This window comes from Corvus kubaryi, unplaced genomic scaffold, assembly GCF_017639235.1.
Source record: "Corvus kubaryi isolate FWS band 111438036 unplaced genomic scaffold, C.kubaryi_AGA036_p1.0 37308, whole genome shotgun sequence".
Lineage (NCBI taxonomy): Eukaryota > Metazoa > Chordata > Aves > Passeriformes > Corvidae > Corvus > Corvus kubaryi.
The window spans coordinates 23,081,157-23,100,720 of NW_024581096.1; the positions used below are offsets into that span (position 1 = coordinate 23,081,157).

General features: G+C 37.2%; 1 long non-coding RNA gene across 1 annotated transcript; it reads right to left on the reverse strand.

The window, feature by feature from the left end:
• Nucleotides 1-540: 540 nt before the first annotated feature.
• LOC121665018 lies at nucleotides 541-11,709 on the reverse strand. Its single transcript, XR_006016195.1, has 3 exons — nucleotides 9,368-11,709; nucleotides 7,437-7,600; nucleotides 541-5,402 (listed from the first exon to the last, which is right to left on the reverse strand). It is a non-coding gene; the product is annotated as an uncharacterized LOC121665018 (long non-coding RNA).
• Nucleotides 11,710-19,564: the final 7,855 nt, after the last annotated feature.

Below are 19,564 nucleotides of genomic sequence, written 5' to 3' on the forward strand. Positions count from 1 at the left end.
CAAAGGCCAATTTGCCCAAGGATAGAGCCTGCCACCACTGCAAGGCAGCACCTGATAGTCTTCAGTGTTGTTTTCAGTAGTCTTTGAGGGTTTGCATCAAAGGACACAAATCCTGTCTAACACCAGCATTTTATCTAAAACTGACAGTGAAATTTTTTAGTATGATTCCTACTTTCAAAATAGGATGGCTTTTCTTCCTGTATGCTTATTTTCCAGCTCATCAATATAACAGAATTTGTAAGATTACATGCCTTCTTTTGTGCTATGCTTTTTTTTTATGACAGTAATTATGGCATCCACCTTGTGGTATGTGTCAGCATACCGTGAGTATGATGCCTGAAACATCTTCTCAGCTAAGGGTTATTTGAAGTGATGTACACAGCTCCAACTTACCTGTTTTTCTCTATCAGTCACTGTGAAAACAAACAGCTTAAAAGCAGCAAATCTCTAAAACTTGCAGCACTTAGAGAGGAAAGACCTGGGTGAAATCAAATGGTTTATGTTTTCAGCCAGAAATAAATAAGGCATGGACTATGGCTCTCTCATCTACCAGTGAGTTTTATTAAAGAGTTAGAGCAAGCTCCAGTTTACAAGATATTCAGAACCATATGTATGCATTAATTAAAGGAATGTGGAGGAGGAGGAGGGGATCTGAGAAAATAACAAAGCAGCAGTGTATGCGTGCAATGATTTTTCATTCTGTTTCGCTTCAGCTCTGCCCCTGCAACAGAGGATCTAATCAATCTGCCGGCTATTAAGTTTGTTAATTGATAATGCATACTAATTAGGCTGTGCGCAGTTACTTAAGAGACTTTGCTAAGGTGATTGTAGGCACAAGTCCAAATGGAGTTTAAAGTATTCTGTGTGAGGTTAAAACCCATCAACCAGAATAGATGGATTTTATATTATAACAGAAGGCACAATATACCCATAAGTATTTAATGTATTGCGTCGTTATCCATTGTTACATATCCTAAGTCTACCGAACAATTAAAAATATAAAAATAACCCCTAAAAAATGTAACTAAATAAGGTGTGTGTATGAATATGTAGAAATACTAGAGATGAAGGGAAGCTGAACCTGAACCAGTCTTAAAATAAATATTCATACTAATTTTCACACTTATGTCCAGGAAAAATAGTATGTAGTTCTGCTGCACGGAAGGAGCAAGCATAACAAGAACTCAGCCTAATCTAGCTTTATGAACTTTGACAATAAGCCACATAAAATTGACATGCCTTTCTGCCCCCATCCAATAGGGCAATAAACCAGTAGTCACAGAGTAGCAACAAAAGCATGTCAACTAGCTATTTGTGATACCTAGGGAAACTCAGAGCTATTGTTTATATCATTAGAATATTATTATAAACCTAAGAGTCTCCTTTCCATTTCTAGTGACTGTGTTTGAGGTGCTCCTGACCTTAAAGAGGTAATTTTTTACATATTAATAGTCTTGGTCTTCTTTCCCCCGCCTTCTTCTTCTTTTCTATGCATCATATAAAATGAAAGTTCTTTGCAATATAAATTTGGAGTTGGCAGGCACTACTGATGGAGGTAGTGGGCATTTAATTAGTGAATGAATTGTATTCTCATGGTGTGGCCATTGGACCTAAAATCCAAGCTATAGTGCTTTATTTAACTATATGAAAATGACTGGGTGACAGTATTTAGTATGTAGGAAACTATTTTTTAAGGACTGAATACTTAGAACCCAAAAGACAAAAAACAGCTAGAGAGAAAGCTGACTTCGTGTCTTGCAACCTTGTTAAAGAAAATTTATTGCAATAAGATACGTCATATTGAAAGAAGAACTATTGCAGTAGAGATAATTTTATTATCTGCATGTAGCCAATGGATATAGTTGGAGTGACAGTATGTATGTACCAATAAAAAAGTTTAGGTAGCTACAAATTTGTACAACAATAAGGGTGAATTGCATATGTTACAATTATCTGTTCTGTATGCAAAGATTGTGTATTGTGTTGAGGATTATGGGGAAAATACCTTCTATTTGTTTCGTATCAGCCAGTGGCTTCAATTTGTGTATAGTACAAATCTTGGTAGACATAAGGACACTCATCTAAATGGCTGAGCTGTGACCCGGAGGGGCCATGCACAAAGATGGTGTTCACTAGGTTTACAAAAAAATCCTCCAAAAACTGTCAATAGGCTTTGTGACATTAGCAATGCAGCCTTCACAGTGGGAGATATAAAGACAACTTACAACAAACTTTCTTGAAGTCTTCTTCCTCTGAGAGTTCTGTAGGAGACATAATATCTCTTACCCCTTTCAGTGCTTCACTTAACAGTCTGTAATGAATGAGTAAATAAGAGGAGATGAACTTAAAAGGCAATCAAAGTCTCAGGGAGTTGCTGGCATGAATGAGTGATTCTCACTAGACTAGTGCATCTTAAAGAGGATACAAAGAAGATAATTTTACAAGGGAGTGTGATAACAGGACTGTGGAAATTCTTACATATCGACACTGGAGACAATAGGATTTGAATTTTTCCCCCCAACACCAACACTTTTCTGAGGCACATCCATTGAACATTATGTCACTGAAAGGCCTCCTTCTCCTTGATGGGGAAAGATGAGCACATCCAGAAGTAGTTCTGGTCAACCAAGATCAGAATTGCCCTCTGGAGGCTCCTGTTGCTCTATAGACCTCATCATATTCCAAGAAAGGATGAGGTTCCTAATGCACTGAAACACGTCTGTATAGGAAGTTTGGATGGATCGGACTGAAGAATTTTGCCTATTTCCATAGAGCAAGATGTTTCAGGGGGAATAGCTTCATCTATCTATCTATCTATCTATCTATCTATCTATCTATCACAAATGTAAGACAAGTTACACCACTGGTCACTCCCTGTGTTTTGTCCTCTCATGTCAGCAACAAATATGTTGAAGAAGCTTATCTTAAACACCAGCAATAAGTTGATCACTGGTGATTATGAAAGAAGCTGGATGAATAACATTATTGATTAATGCTGAAGGGGAGCTTAGAGTGAGGTACAACATGGGTTCTTACATTTTAATGTGTGGTTAAACAATAAAGGGAGCTCACTTAGCTGTTGAACAGTCTCCTTTAAGGCTGTCTTCTGAACAAAATGAAAGTACAGAGCAGGTTAAATCATGCTATGCCTGTTCAAGAGACCTGCCTCTTCCAGGAATATTGCACCTGCATTATTGAAGAGGTTTCTGCTCTGACGTCTTTCTTTAGTGCACATCAGTGAGATTTTAGCCCATAATGTCAACTAAAGTGAAGTAAATACTAGGAAAAATGTTCTGTGAATATTTGCTCAAAGTGGAAAGTGGATTTCAATTAGACCATGTTTGCAATGCTTTCACATTTGCTTTCCAGGAACACTTGAGTGCTCAAGCTTTATTAGTATGAATAACTCATGAAAAAGTGAATGCTAGCTCAAATATTCAGCAAAAGCAGATTTTGAAGAGAAAATTCACTGGAGAAGTGTGTGGCTAATTTTGAATAAGAAGTACTGCTGAGAATTTTACAATGTTACTATCTCTTTGTGGACAGCTTACAAAGAGAAATAAAGTTAGTATCTGTGGATAATTTTCAGCAAATTTTCACCCAGCTCTAATGTAAAAAACCTCCCAGTGATGTTGTCATTTCTGTAAGGTTAATATTCATTGTTTCTGGTTTCTTATGAGATTAAATTCTTAGCTTGTTGTCTAGGGCATGCTTCATGGAGGTTCAAGCACCTAGGGTTCTCATGAACTTAAATAAAATTTGAGATTGTTTAATACCCCCAGGACTAGATCACTAATTCTTGCTAGTGTATATATCTCCTGCTATAGGTAGCACAGGTTACACTTTTATGGAATTGTGCCTACTCTCCCACTTGTGTCGTCTTGGAAATTTTTTTCTTGACGGTCTGGGTGAAATGCACGGCATTTAACTATGTTTGTCAACACGCATACTTTTTACCTCGTGCACTCTATTACTATATTCTATAGAATCGTATTTAAGATTAAAAAAGACTGTAGGAAATTTGCTGGATTGCAGTTTCATAAATTGGTGTGGGTTAGTGTTTTATTTCAGTGGCGCTCCTAAGAGTTCAAGAGACTATTTAATACAAGCAAGACTCCTCTGACTTCAATTAGAGTACAAATCTTACAGCTAAGGACAGAGAATTTAGAAAGGAAAAGAGTGCCACAAAATAAGTAATATTAATTGTAATTCTAGTCAAACCATATCTGAAAAAGAGTTTTCTAAATTCCCCCTTTCAAATTCGACTGCTTCCTTTTACACTTTCACTCCCTTTCCAAGTCTTCCTCTTCTTTCATGAGGGGAAAAGGAGCATTACAACCATCTCCTACTGCTACTTTTGTTGTAGATGATATCTTCTTTGATATCATGCTTCCCTCACTATATACAAAGCCAGAAGCAGAAGCAAAACAAAACAGAAAAAAAAGAGAAAAATATTTTGCCTTTCACAATACACAAAGGAAAATTATTAACATTCAGCTTAATTCTCGAGTGTGAACTAAATTATATGGATTTAAAAATGCAGAAATGAAGATGAATGAAGCTCTCTCTTGCTTAGTGATCAAATAAAAAATAAACATTTGCCTAAAATGATTGCCATTGCTTAATACATTTTATATGAAATAAGATACTCCGTTGTACCATTTCTCACAATATGTAATGCTTTGTTTTTCTTCAGTACTATTTTGCTGATTTCTAAAATATTAAAATAGATCCTTTTGCCTGTTCAACAGCAATTTCTTTATATAAACAAATGCTTCTAAATGCTTTAAGAAAAGAGGTATTAAATTGGTTAAAACACAAACCATTAGTAAGCCTCACAGAAAAAAATCTGCAAATGTGAAAACAAGAAGGGAAGAGTACAATGCACATAGTAATTATTGCAATTCATCAAATCATAGCATATGTACCAGCACTGAAATTATATCACCCGAAAAGCACAGACTTTTTACATAGCCTAAAAAATTCCTTGCTTTGTTACAGTGGGTTGTACAAATAATTCATTTGATCTCCCTTATGAAACATATATGCATGATGTCTCTAAGGGCTGTGTTGTATTTGCTGTTGAATATAGTTTACACGATTTCTATATAGATTTTTCCAGGGAGAAAATCAGAAAGCAACTGCTCAGATCCCATAACTGAGTATTTTACAAGGCATTGGAAGTACTAAAACTCATATTTTATTGTAAGATTTTATTTAAAAATTGTCCACGGAAGTACAAAATAATGAATAAACTCGAGTCCTGAATCTTTCTGCGTACAACTGTTGCCCTGTGAAGACTCACTGATTGTTCAGAGTAAAATTTGGAACGGAGCATTCCTTAGGCACAAAGTGAGATGTCCTTTATCCAAAGCTTATTAACTTTTGAAAGTAGTGTCCACCTAAAATAGAAATAAAATAGAAATAAAATTGATCTTCAATTTACTTTTTCATGTTTGTCATCTAGTTTCTTTAAATTATGTTTGGAAAATGCCTTCTTCCAGTAAATATACAGATCTTTTTCCTTTCAGTTTAAACCAGAGTTTATCATTGATACAAGATTTATGAAAAAGGAGCAGAAGAGCTAAAGGCACATGTAGTAATTCTGGTTTGTTAATTTTTTTAGTTGGACAAGTGCACACAATGAATTTTACACATCAAAATTTAAGTGTCACAATTCCAGCTCCCAGATCAGGTGAACTAGAGAACTTCAATTCCTTTTTTTCCCCACTTAAAACTGAAGTAAACTGGAATTGAAGACTTTCCTTTCTGTTTCGTTGTTCATTAATAGCTTCAGTTTACCTCTCGCTTTTATGAGTTTGTATGGAAAGTCATTGGCTTCATTAGGGTTTCTCTTGATTTATACCAGTTTAAGTAAAAACTCATATTGGCTCTTTTCTCTCACTGAAGATGTTGCCCATGAGATGTGTCAGAATAATGACTCAGGAAAATGAAGTCATAGACTAGACAGGGCTCCCAGAGAATGAGCGGCCTTGCACACTTCACTGGTCCCCACATCAGTGTGCGCCGATCCTGCCGTGACGAGGATTACCTGCGGAGGTGCCTGACATTCTCCGTGCCTGCTCAATCTGTTCTGTGTGGCAATAGAGGTGATAACTATGTTGTGGACATTTGTCCTCAAAGAGTACATTTCTCATACCAATAGGCTATTGACTTTCAGTAATTGCAAACTTAGTGAAGATTTTTATTGGTGTGCTGGAGATAAAAAATCTCTTGCCCCACTACCACAATCTTCCACAACGATTAAACTGCAAGTGGGAAAGAGACAAATTTGGTCCCCTCTTCTCACCCATCTGAACAGGGTATTGGTATCTGCCTACATAATCAAAGAATCAGCATACAGAGATTTATTTCACAGCGGGACTTGCACCACAAAACTGCAAGGCAATTTGTTATTGATCATTTGTCAAGTTTTTTTGTCATAACTGGATGCTAATAAGGGATATGAAGGATGAGAAAAAAAAGAATACCTGATTAATAGCCTTACCTTTAAAGACAATTATAAAAAAAAATTAGTTTTACTTTATAGAGTCAATAGTTCTGAAAGAGGAATTCGACCAGTTATATTACTTGTTTAAAATATAACAAAGACACCTGGAATTATAACATCCTTTGCACAGCGGATGTCATATTATGTTTTTTGGTGATTACGACAATTTAATATTTCACGTATTATTAATAATTCCTCATTACATAAAATTATTACTAAACTGGCAATTAAGTGAATGTGAAGGATCCATATGCTGAAGTGTTTGTAACATTTCAATTATGAACTTCACATCAAATGTCTTCCAGTGTACATCAATAACATTAATGAACAATCTTTTTGCCAAAACCACCCAAATGCGTTCCATTATCTTATTATATTTTCACAGAGCCTTGCTACATCTTCATAAATATTAGCTTCAGGGAGAATCAGGTAGTCTAGTTTCTGGGTCTATAGCACAAACAGGTTTCCTCATATCTCAATAGTTATCAAATCTAGATATTAGTGTTTCAGCTAATGGCAACTTCTTGTTTCAACTTGTCTTCATCAACTTGATTTTACTCTTAATATTTTTCTTTGCATTTATATTTCCTCCTAATTGTTTAAAATAAAATCTCTCCTCAGTTAAGAACACTTCCCTTCTCACTGTTGCTCTTCAAAGACAGGTCTATTCTCCTAAATTAAACTAAATATTTATCAGACAGTAGCCAGGAAAATCTGTGCACTGAAAATCATAATGGTGCCTTTAATTCTTGCTTTCAATCTGTGAACCACATAGATTAACTGTCATCTTTCCTGTAAAAGCGTGTCAAACAATTTTGAAAGACAAACAAGGTGAAGAAAGGTAATAAGTGAATAAAACAGACAATTAGTATGCATACAACACCCCTACTCATTCAGCAGTACATTTTCCCTTGCAAGGACATACTTCTCCAAAGCAAAGTGTGTTAGTAAGATAAGTGAACTTCAGAAATGTTCCTCCTTTCATGTTTGGCGTTCTGGTTTAATCCGTCTGGGACTGATGCCATTTGTTTCCTTGTGCTTTGAACTGATGGACTGTGGGACTACCAGTGTGGCACAGATCTTGCCTTCCTGCAAAAAGACAAAAGAAGTTTTGCAAAAACCTGCAAAGAAACCTGCAAAAGTTTTACCAGTGGTCATTACTGACCAATGTTTATTAGACTGTTCCTCTCACTTGCCCCTCTTTAAAAATTATATATTTGCCCATATCAGTCTGATATTACTGCAGAAGGCACAAATATGAGATAAACAAACCATAGAGAATTTGTTTCCCATTGGTGGTTTCCATGCAGATTAACATGTCCGTCTTTGTGTCCAAAAGCCTGGACCAATAAAGTATCATCTTAATTCTTGTATGATACAAATTAGCAGTAAGCAGAGAAATACTAATGCCTGCATTTATCCCAACAAAGAAAGATAGTCAAGTTTGAGGTTGCTTCTCCTGAGTTGGGTAAAGCCTCTAATGCAGGCTCCATACACAAAGACATAGTTTATCTCTCATTTAGTTCTTGACTAAGGGTTTAAACTTCCACCAGGCTTCTCATCATTGTTATAAAACAGGATTCTCTGCATTTGCAGTTTGTACACTTTCAACTTGCCCGGGACATTTATGCAAACACAGGGATGATCACATCACATCAATACCTTGGAGCCCATACCACACAGATAGCATGTGGTACAATCCTGCAGAGTGTCTTAGCACAAGGGCACTTTATTCTTTCCTGTTTCTATTTGCACACAGGTCCACTCTTTAAAAAAATTAAATATTGCGGTAACAATAGCCTAGACATGGGAGTACTATAAAGCAGAGATGTCCTGGGGAAGATGACAGAAAAATCTTCTTCAATACTATGAAATTTTTGGGTTGGGAGCAAGAAGATTTGCTCCTCCACAGGGCCAAAAACTACAGTAACCATTTAGAACACCATGGCTTTGTCAATAATGTTTCATAAAAATACTAAAACACCAAGTACCTCTTGTATTGGTGAAGATAATTAATTTTTAAGAAAACACTTCAGCCAGGATTTTCAGAAGTAGATACAGATTGTAAGTGTTCCAAAATTCAGATTCCTAGCATCTGATTTTCAAATCTTCCTGACAGGTTTGTGAAGAGATCATGAGTGGCAGTGTTTCTTTTCAAAATCATCTCTTTTTAAGCTTTCTTCCTTTGAGAACTCCAAAATTAATTTATCTAAAATTATTCTCATTTTCCCTCCTTACTTTCTGAGAATATTCATTAGATACAAAATTTCATGTAAGCATTTCTTTGCTTAAATGCATAGATGACATAATGTTAGAAGTCATAACCTGTTCAGGTCTCCCATTTTGTAGTGGGAAAGTGGCCTTTTGGAGACAGATTTGGATTTTGGGTTGGTTGAATGGTGGACTTTTGTAGAGCAGCTATTAGCCAGAAATAGCACTGGCTCGGACAAAGATCTTCCTTCATATTTTCGTCAGACAGCCAAATTTTCACAGATTTCAAACTGGCAATATTCAGTGTTGAATTTAGAAAAGGGAAAAAGGGGCAAATCAAAGCAGTTTTCGTAGTGGAGTTTTGGTATGTCCATATCATCAATCTGGTTAACTGTCCTCAATATTCCATCTCATTCTCCCTCTCTCTTTGTCTTTCACTTGTGGACTTCACACAGACATTCATACATATTCTGCCCTTCAGCTTTGTTGCCTTAAGTGATCATCTATTCTGTGAAAATCCCTTTTCTCCATTCTTTTCCTGCTCACAGAACCCCTCTCCACAATGCAAAAAAAAATTGTCCTTATTTGAGTCTAATTCATTAAAGAACTAATTCAGGAAAAGCCAGTTGGAGTGGGAGAATCTACCTTGTATGAAGATTCCAGCACCAGGAAGTCCTTTGGTGATCCATTATGTGAGCAATCATGCAAGTTAGAGATGCTCCAAAGTAACTTTCACTTCAGACTTAACTGAACTTTACAGGACTGCAAAAAGTTCTATTTGCAACAGAGCTCAAACCACAAAACCACAATATATAATAAAGGATGCTCTTTGTTATACAAAACCAGAAAAAAATTAAGGCAGCAAGTAATTTTTTTCCAGAACAAAAACAACCTTTGCCTTTACTAATTATTTCACCACCAGTCACAGAAATGAGCAAAAAATATTAATGGATTTTCTGACTGCCAATAACTGAAATTTAGCTAAGTGTTTTAGACAAAATTCTGATGTATCTCTTCCAAATCTACCTTTTTTAAATAAGCAAGTATTCATAGTTCATTTGAGACTGCCATTTTCTTGAGAAGCTAGGTAAATCCCAGAACCTTTGAATTTGTGCGAGGTTGATGACAGCACTGTTGTCTTTATCCTGTATCTTTTTAGAACTTTAAACATTCAAGCATTCTGGGGTTTCTAAAATTGCAGTGAAATCAACATTTTTCACATGAAAAATAAAACAAGCCTTTGTTTTCACAAAGTCTTGCTGGTATTGATATATAGAATTATTTTTCATCTCCAACCAAAGGTAGTAAACTATCCTCAAAACAGTCATGGCAAATGTGCCTTGCTAGAGGTACAATCTAATCATCCACTATTGGTTAGGTTTAGTCAATCCCACCACATTAGCATTTGCTCCTTCAGCTTTGTAGAATACAATTTTCCTTTTGCTTTCAGTTATTTTTCATTTGAATCTATTCACTGTTCTTATTATCCATTCTTTGTAATAATGGAGTATATGCACTTCTTGTAATAACCTAGCACCTGAAATACAAAACCAGCCCAGGACTCCATTGTGCAAGAAACTGTACAAAAGCAGAAGCATTGAGTCTTTGCGAAATATGCAGTCTAGATAACACATTAATTTTACCATGGACAACGAAAAGAGCTGTGTAATGTTGATCAGTATGATGGGACATCAATTCATCCATTAGCAGCTTCAGCATTGTCAAGCTTATTTGTTGGCATCCCAGCACAAGAGAATTGAACAGTGCAACATGAGGATGGATGGAAAGTATCCATCAACATGTGAAGGGAGGCAGCACCAGATCAAGCTCTGACAAAATCCTGCAGGTATTGATACCTATCAGCATCTTTCAGCTCCCACAGAAGATAGCAAACCATCCTCAGAAACAATTGCAACAAGTACAACTTTGGCATGAAAAAATACAGCTTATATTTTCACCTAGGCCTTGCTGTGTTTGAGCCAAGGGACTTCATGAGGATTAACACCATGCTTAATGTGAAACATTGCATGAAGGCACAGATTTGCTCTGTCTCCTGAAGGCCATATTCCCCTGGACCTATACTGGTAGAGCTTTGAGGTGTTTGTTGTGTGCATCTGGTCTCCATCAGAGCCCACTTGGAGGTCTCTTAGGCATTCTTTGTTGCAGGCTTCAGATATGTGTGTGTTTTATTTTGGATGTTTGGCTCTGAGTTACCTGGGCATGGCAGCTGAATGCAAGTGGAAAGGGATTCTTTTGGTGACCCCTCCTGTACACCCTTACAGTATTTCAAACATTTAGCAAACATTTGCATATAGGTCATTTAAACTATCTGGATGAATCTAATTTTCTGAGAGATAAGTTAGCTTTTTTTTAGTATCTCCTTATTCCATTTATAATCTTATTTGCCAAAAAACATCACTCTGGACATTGGAAAGACCTTTGTGAGACTAATTACATACCCTACTGATCCTGAGTCTTAAATGACTAATGTCATTTAAAACTTAAAAAAACAAATTTTTTTTTGAAAATAAACCACAGTTTTATATTCAAATAGAGACAAAACTGGATATTCCCGATGTGCTCCATAAAGCACTGACATAAATCCTTGGATTTATGTAGACCTGTCATGCAACAGGATCCTTTGGATCTTCCACACTATTCCAGCACACCGAGATGAGAATTTAATCAATGAGAATCAATTCATAGCCCAGCTTCCCTGCAATTTGTTTTTCAGTATATGTGATGCAATGACAGTTTGTCTTTATAAAACTCTGATCGTAATTCCCAGGAGCTGCTGGGTGTGGGGAGACAGCAGAGTTTCTTCACCCCTGTTGCTACAGGATGTCTTGGCTATTGTAATTCCCAGCTTTGCAGGTGCCAGTGGTAACTCTTCTCTCCTCTTTCTCTGTGGGAGATGTTTCTCCCACTCTTCCTGGAGGGTGGGAGCACAGCACGAGGGAGAATCATCAGCAAAAATCTGCAGCACAGCTAAAGGAAGAAAGAAACCCTTCCATTAGAAATTTTACCTGAAGGTGCAAAAACCTCATAGAGAAGGGAAGGAAGCCTTTTTTCCTCCTAAATAAAATTTTTATCTAAACCAATTGGCAAACCAAGCTACAGCACCCCACACACCAACTTTCAAGTCAAAATCACTGTAATCAGCATGAGTTGCACATTACACACTTTTTCCACATATATCTTACCAATGAAAAAGTAATGCCAATATAAACAGAGTTAACTGTTTGAAGGTGCTAAGAATAAATGCACTTCTTTCCTTTGTGAATGGCTAGTTTGGCAATATGTTGTAATGATATTTTTCTTTTTACGGAATCTATGCATCTGGGGAAGCAGACTATAGAGTAACAAAATGGGGACTTACCAGAGGCAAAATAAAATATGCTTGATGGACTCCTGACAGAAATAAACGGTGTAAATCAACTTTATTAACCACTCAGACATGGAGGCCAGCTGCAGTCAGTCCCCAGTGTAATAGAAGAAAACTGAAGACAAATACTATTTGGAAAATACAGAGGTATTGCTGCCAGCTCTCACAAGACACATCATTCTCATCCACTTGGTTCTCTGCTCTGCAGCCTGCCCAGAGCTCCAACAGCTCCTATCCATCCTGCAAGCTGGTCTTGAACTGCAGAAGGGAAATTAAAAAGGCAAAGGACTGAGCTCCTGGTATCCCCGGCAAGTTGCCTTTGCTGATGCACAGTTTCCCCATCACTCCCTGGGATGTGCCTGCACCTAGAGCCCTATACAAAGGGAAATAAGGTCTAGTCTTGACCCCACATTCAATCTCCTATAACTTAATCCTTAGTCAATATGAATCTGGATACTCATCTTCCCAACACGTTTATTCATGGGGACAGTTTACAGGTAAATGGAGATATGAGATACTGCTATTGACATTGTGAAAGAGCGTGGTTTAAATTAAATCTGAGTTCATCCAACTTAATTGAACTTAATTACATTGAATTAAACTTCTAATTCCACTCTTCATGTTGAAACAATTAAGATCTATTTTAAGATATTTTTAGTAGTAGTAGAACTTTTATTTTTTGTTCTCATCCCCTGACCTCTGCCTGGAATCTGTGTGTCTCAGAGGAAGGCTTTCACTACATCCTCATCCCAGTGCATAAAAGCTGCTGTTTTTTCCTGGATATGACATAAAACATTGAAATAACATGAGGACATTTGCTTTCAGATAAAATATCTGGTATTGTTTATATTGTATTATTATAGTAGATTAAATTTGATATAAGCTGATTTCCTACAGAGGCCTCTATCACTTCCACTGGCGTGTTCATTCACTTCGAAGTGAGGGCAAGTCCTTTTTTAGATTAGACTTTCCCCTTTACAGATTTATTTCTCGTTGACTCCATAATTATACAATTAAAGCTAATATAGGTAATTTAAACATTTAATTTATTTAATGGCATTGAAGAGAGTGCGTAAGGTCAGAGGAGATCTGAGGTCCTAGAGATGCACAGAAGTCATGATTCATGAGTGATTTCCTGCCTGTGGTGATAGTTATCTGGGTGACATTGGAGGATAACGACCAAACGTCTGAGAAAGAAGCTGCCAGGAAAGCATCTGCTGCCAGAAGTACATGAGAGACCTCAGAGAAGAAGTCTTGCTCATGTAAAAATAATACATTTTAAAGTTTATTTTAAAATAGAATGAGGCAGAATCCCTCTTTCTTTATTATAAGGAAGGCTTTCTCTCAAACACTTCTGTTTTGGTCTATATGTAGAAAATACCAATATGAACCATGTCTGTAAACCTGGCATGTCTCCTGTAACAGTGGCTTAGGAAGCTGACTAAAAGTACCAAGAAAAAAATTCATATAACATTAGTACCTATGAAGGGCTGAGCATTTGCTAATGAAGTGAAAATACATTAGTAGTATGAAAGAGGGAAACAAATGCAAACAAATAAATGCACAAAATCCAAAGGTTGAGCCAAATAAATTCATTTTCCTTCCACTGAAATACATGCCATGGAAATAAACACATAGAGAGAAGTGCCTACTCAGAAAGCATCCGGTCTTGTGTCTCTATCTATTGTACCTGTTTGTATTCCTACAAAATAAAAAAAACCTCTCTGCACTGCATGTCTCAGAGGTGATGGGAATACATGGTGAGTCAAAGATGCCAGAGGCAACTGCCTTCAGTATCTTCCTGTAAAATGCCACTGGAGGAGTAGGCAGTGAGTTCTGCTGTGTTTGCACCGCCTTCCTGCAAGACCAGTGAGTAAAAAGCCCTCCCAGTAAGTCTGGGCATTTGGATCTGTGTGTGTTCAAAGTCTGTCCAGCACTGCACGTTTGTCCATGCCTCACTGCCCTGTGCCCCATGATAAGTCTACTTGGGACTGGCTCTGCCATTGCTTTCAAAATGGGTTTGTCCTAATTTGTTTTCTACTGTGTTCTTCTGTGAAGAGTAAGAGCCTGTACAGGATCTGTGTTTTATATCACACTCAGAAGCAGATTAGACCAATGCGCTATTGAAGTGTGAAGAGAAGGAAATTTTGATCTCAAGGGCCTTCAGTGGGGAGACCCTATACGTACACAGGGACTCAGGCATTACAGTTTAGTGTTACTAAAAACACCTGGAATCCCTGCTTAGCTCGTGTCAGGGTGGTCTGGACACTATGAAAAGTTAAAAACAGAAAGAGGTATTCCATGGGGAAAGCAGCTCAGACCTCAGCAAGAAAGCAGACATTTCCAGAATCCTACAGGTCCATAAAGTCTGCCCTAAGTCTGTACTAGGTTACAAGCCACATTAAGACTAACTCTCCAAAATCCCAGGCTACCACAGTATCACAGGATAACATAACTTACGTAAAAAACCACATCAAAATGTCTTACAGGCATGTTTTCTCTGCAAATATGCTGAATTCATGAAGACAAACTCTGTTTGAATGTCCCTTGCTAGAAATCACAAATTTGCTATGAGTTAGATTTTTAAGGTTGCTTTTCTTCAGAACTGCATTATTGTTTTAGAACAATATGAGACCATGTTCTATTAAAAGTCTTTCAAGATCAGGTAGATCAGATCGAAACATAAATTAAAACATTTGACATAACTTACCAATTCATCTAGATAATATTGCTGTGTAAAATCACAATGGGAGTAACTGATAGCTGTTCAAGACAAGTAAAAACTAAGGCAAGTCTTCTCAAAAAATGGTTTCAATAAAATAACATAATAAAGCAAAGTAAACTAAAACAAAAATGAGATTAAAGCTGTGCACAGACCTGCTAATCCCAGAACAAACACCCTTTTCAATATCATCCAACCTTGCCCAGTTCAAGTTTTCATAGTCCCTTTCCGGTGCGCACCAGAGCCTAGGACACAGCACCGAGGACATCCTGATGAAGATTTGTGTACCCCACATCTGTCTTTGGGGTAGGGATTGGGAAGCGTAATATTAATAAAAGAAATCCAAATACCATACTGACAAGAAAACATTAATTTGCAAAATAAACACCATGCTCCAAACAGGCCAGTTGAAAAGAAAAATCAGCTTTTTATGCAGAGGAGGAAGACATTTCCATCCATAGAAAATTTTCCCATTCTTTCAGCCCTGGAGGGAACACAAAAAAGCAGTAGTACAGTTCATGTCAGGATAAACAGGAGACAAAGTGGCAACACTTTGGCTGGTATCTGACAATGTGCATTTCTTTTCTGACAAGAAAGAAAATGTAGTCAATGTATTTCTGCAGGTTAAAAAAGTTGAAGTCTACAGTACTGTCCTGGCCATGTCACTACCATCAGAGGGGCACAGATGAATGTGCCAGGTAAGTTTTGGGCTGGACAGAGCTGCCAGCAGTGGCAGAGGAAAAATATTCTACTTCTTGCAGGCTTTTGCACTGTACCAGTTATTAGTCTCATTGCAAACATGATTATATAAAAGAGGATGTTTCAGAAAAAAATTGGTGTGAAAAGAAGAAAAAGAGAAACCTGTAAATTTTTCTTTAATTCACATTCCCCATTTTAAAGTTTCTCAACTGTTTCTAGACAGAGATGATTTTTTGTTTGTTTCTTTGGGTTGGTTGGGTTGGGTTTGGGTTTGCATCTTTTTTTCCTTTGGTTTCTCTCTTCCTTAGATCAAAGCATTTCAGCAATTTCATTTAAAGAAATTGGTAGGACATCAGTGATGATATTAATCCAGAAAAAAGAGAGGAGCAAAAAAGTAAAGGCTTGTTATCTGAAGGTTTGAGGATCACATCATTCCTCAAGTAGATCATCACATCATCCAGGGTTCAAAAGATTATCTTTAGCATCTTGAATTGCACTCAGAAATCAAACTGAAAGTCTTACAAGAGTCTTGCTGTTTTATGGTTTGAGGTATCAATATAAATAGAATAGAATAGAATAGAATAGAATAGAATAGAATAGAATAGAAAATAATTTTTCAGTTTGAAGGAACCTGCATTGATCATCTAGTCTAGCTGCCTGGCCACTTCAGGGCTGAGCAAAAGTTAAATCATGTAACTAATGGCATTGTCTAAATGCCTCTTGAAGAGTGACAGGCTTAGGGTATTGACACCCCTCTAAGAACCCCATTCCGGTGTTTGATTATCTGCTGGTAAAGAAATGTTTCATAATGTCCAGTCTGAACCTCCCCTGGTGCAGTTTTGAACATTTCCAGACATCCTATCACTGGATCCCAGGGAGAGGAGATGTGCACCTTCCTCCCCACTTCCACAGATCAGGAAGCTCTACAGAGCAATAACCCTTCAGCCTCTGTTTCTGCAAAACAGATAAAGCTAAGGCTGTCTCTAGTGCGACTTTCAGGGCTGCCTCAAAGAGTTTTGAATACACCACACATAGAAAACCAAGACCTTTCAGGACCCTGTCTACTGGACAATTAAATATGTGATCCCATTCTTACCAGTCTTACATTAACTACTTGCTGTAAGTATGGAAGCAAATACAGTTATCATCAGCAGGCTCTGTATTAATCCCATAATAAGAAATTTCCACTCAGTTTTACTTGCTTAACTTTCAAGATCTAATCCTTGATTACCTGTACCTCTGCTGGTGAACACAGGTTGTTTTTCAATTCATCCAACATCTTTTAGACTGTTGCTTTACAATGACTCAAACCTAAAGCCTGCCTGTTTCTCCAGAGCAGAGGCAGATGTCTGCAGTGCATCAAATAAATCCCATCTCTATCTTTTATCAGGATCCATCCTATCACATATATATGGGAGTATCTCCACCATCCTGAATGCAGCTTCTAAAATAAAGCTTAGCTCTCACAAGTCTTGATTTAAACTCTGCAAAAGCCAGTGGAAAAGCTCTTGTTTTCCAGGTGGGGTTGAGTGAAGGCCTATATAATATTTCTTATGTGTAGCACTCATAGCCTTTTAAAGAAAAAGTAAAGCATATGGTTCTGGTTTACAGAAAGGAAAATTCAAATGAAGACTTGCAAAGGGAAATCTGTTTTAGAATTTCTGCAAATTCAGGTACTGCATCTTGCAATAGAAAACCTAGATCTCACAGGAGAAGCTAAGAGACTAAAGAGCATATTGACTGTAGACATAATCGTGAATATTCAGCAGCTGAAATATTCATGCTTCTTGGGTCCTACGAAACAGTAAACTGTAAAACAGTAAGCCAGTGGAAGAGGAGGGATTGGAAAAAATGGGTTTTTTGGCTTTACCACTCAGACCATTCTGCCTCTTACATTGCCAGGCCACAAAAATGCTGAACTTCAACATATTACATAGAAACTCTAATTAATCCATTTTTATGTTGTTTTAGTCTGCTATAGGAACATATTACAATGAAAATATGAAATACTGCCGATTTCTTAATAAGGCAAAAGTCCTCCTTGCCTCACAAGAGTCTAAGAAATAATGAAGGGGTTCATGATCCAGCCCAGTGATATCAAAGATTACCTTATATGCTGCCAATCATCTTCAGACTATCAATTACTCAAGTTTCCATTTTTCCAAGTACAAAAATAGCTCATATTGAAGATTCATAAAAATACAAAAGCATTCAAAACTGAATTTGATGAACAACATTCAAGAGGCCAGCTTCTCTCTTCTCCTCAAACTGATAAAATTATCACTTCAAACAGTGATAAATAAATAAATTCCCTACTGATCTCTCTAAGTGTATGTAACAATATAGATCAGGTGCAAGGACTTACAGTCCCATAAAATGGCCTGAAAAGAAGTGAGAAAGTAACCTGTCGCCTTCAGTTTCCTGCTGGGTATCTGACTAGGCTGCATGGTTGCTTTCTGGAGTGCTTTCAATCTCAACTTGTTTGAGTGCTTCTCTTTGCAGGTTGCTTATTCAATTCACCAATATAAGCAAAATAAAATTGCTGATCCTTTGTTATTAAGTTAAGACGGCTTGCACTTTTGCTTCTTTAACATAATCCGAAACATTTCCTAGGAGAGAGAGACATTACTTCTACCTTTTCCTGCTTAAAGCAAGTAGCACAAGAATATGAATAAATAAATCCATTTCCTACCAGGGAAGAAATGTTGCAATTCCTAGAAAAAGGGAACCAGCACACAGTCCTTTAGTCTGTTCTCTGTGATGCATTGAGAGAATATAGTATAATAATGTAATGGCCATCTGAGGCATCTATATCTAATTATCACAAAGCACTTTAATTCCAAAAGAGAATGAAGTTTTTCCCTCATAGATATTATTATCTGATATTTCACATGGATTACTGGGAACAGAGAGTACTAAGTAATATAAAAATAGAACTGTGGCAATGTAAAAGCTTCCAATTGCTATCCTGAACCTTCTCCTCTGTATTCTCTGCTATAGGATGATCTTTGACTGGTAAAAATTTTCTTTACAAGAGAAGGCATGTCTAGTTTATTACATAAATCAAAATTCTATACTTCTTTTAATTTTATCCCTAAGTTCTTACATTTTATTATTTTTTGTTTTAAAAGTCTTGGTCATCAACAGGAAGATGGTTAAACAACGTCTGAATTGTGCAGTGAAACAGTTGAAACACATTCTGGTTCCCTTGAAACAGAATTTGATGTTGATTTTGTGATGGCTTTCAACATACTGAGTCTGTGGGACTCAGACTCTTTGTGGCAAAGCAGGTGTTACTAATGGACAGTATGGGCAAACTGCAGTGAAGGTACCAGTGTTCTGGTATGGAAGATATGGAATTATCTGTATGTTGTTTTCCTTTAAGGAGAAGTTAAAACGTTTTCCCCCTCCTGCAGTTATTTATCATCACCTCAATGCAAGAATCATATTGGGCCGCATAGCTCCAGTTATGCACATGTACCATGCTAAATGCTAAGATGTGAGACATAATTCATGTCTCCCGTAATTCATTTCCGTGTTTGTGCAGATTTCTGCAGGCTTCTGACTTTCCAGGCTGCAAATTCTCTCTCTTTCTTTCTCCTATTGACCACTTGTTAAATCTTTTTGTTTGTTTCCCACCTTTCCCCTGGGACCCACAGACAGACAGCCTTGCCAGATTCATTTTCTGATCAAAGCTGTTTGATTTGGTCAATTTTGCCACATTGGAGACGTTCTCTATCACAGAGATAAATAGCCTTGGGCTAACTGTCAACGAAAACTTGTAAGCTAATAAATTATTCCAATTTCTTCCTGCGGATTTCTCTGGAGACAGCCCTAGGAAATACACTTTTTGATTAGTAAATTTCTCTGTGTGTGTGTCTGGACATTCAAATGTGTCGACTTTGATTAGCACCATTGCTTTTCAAGTAGACGCTGGCTGAGGGGCTGTCAGTTGCCGGCAGCCCTGATGCATAATGCATCAACTGGGCCCGGAAACAGGAGCCTCATCCAAGGCTGGAAAGGCGGGAAAATTGCC